The sequence below is a fragment of the Haemaphysalis longicornis genome, unplaced genomic scaffold (assembly GCF_048455015.1).
Source record: "Haemaphysalis longicornis isolate Haplotype H1 unplaced genomic scaffold, Haemaphysalis longicornis Haplotype H1 scaffold_12, whole genome shotgun sequence".
Lineage (NCBI taxonomy): Eukaryota > Metazoa > Arthropoda > Arachnida > Ixodida > Ixodidae > Haemaphysalis > Haemaphysalis longicornis.
Window position 1 is genome coordinate 47,504,477 of NW_027526225.1, and position 984 is coordinate 47,505,460.

At 53.9% G+C, this 984-nt stretch overlaps 1 non-coding gene across 1 annotated transcript; it reads right to left on the reverse strand.

The window, feature by feature from the left end:
- Positions 1-492: 492 nt before the first annotated feature.
- LOC144163435 (U4 spliceosomal RNA) lies at positions 493-633 on the reverse strand. The gene has a single exon (XR_013320937.1). It is a non-coding gene; the product is annotated as a U4 spliceosomal RNA (small nuclear RNA).
- Positions 634-984: the final 351 nt, after the last annotated feature.

Genomic DNA, 984 nt, shown 5'->3' on the forward strand with positions numbered 1-984 from the left:
GGTTGACTGAAATCTAAGGTTGCAGAGATTCGGTTAGCGATTACCTTGGTAAATACCTTGTAGACGACTGACAGTAAGCTGATCGGCCTGTATGTGAACATCTGTATGCGGGCACTTAGGCGGACCGGCCGGTTGCTCCTAGCGCGCGTATCCCCACCCACTGCCTCGCGCGCGGTTCTCTTCCAGCGGGAGCGCCTGCATCACGTCCACGGCCAATTTTTGTGCGGCTGACATGATCAGTACGTACGGGCTTTAGCGCAAATTGCCGCCGTAGCGGAAGCGGCGGTGCTACGGCAGCTCTGCTTTAGAGATAGGCGACTGCAAGCACTGATGTCCGTCCGACAGACGCATCCTCCGTGTGAGCGAAGGAGCTGGCCGAGCGGAAGTGCGCCAGCGGTGACGCACGACCTCCCTCGGATTTCTCCGCTGAAACGCTCCGTCATGTGAATACCGCTTCAACAGCCTGAATCTAACTTTGGATTTAGAAATGGGGCCCTGAAGGGCCTTCCAAAAATTGCCTCGGCCGACGGTCTTTCACGTCGTCCAGGCGGGGTATTGGGAAAAGTTTTCAACTAGCAATAGTCGCTGCTCCGCTCAACGTCATCGCATGCGACACTGCCTCTGCGCAAAGCTGGCAGTCGTTGAAAGCGTTCGGTGGGCCTCGCCCGCAGTCTTGCTATGTGCGCCAGTGCAGTGCGGCACATAAACAGCGACGAAAACTTTATTGTTTAGCCTACAGAAATTCTCTTTACCACTTGCGATTTGTAATCAGATTTTGCAGATATTTCTTATTTTAAATTACTCTTGAGTTGGTTTTATCCTGCCTTATATGTCTTATTCCAAGGCATATCGAATGGCGTTGCCCAGAAAGCCATGCGCCATTCGGTGGCGGTGTGCGCTCGTGCTGCCTGGCTTTGGGAGAAATTCTTGGAATCCCCCCCCCGTGTACCTTTCTCTCACCCTGTTCGAAACGCCCGCAAAGGC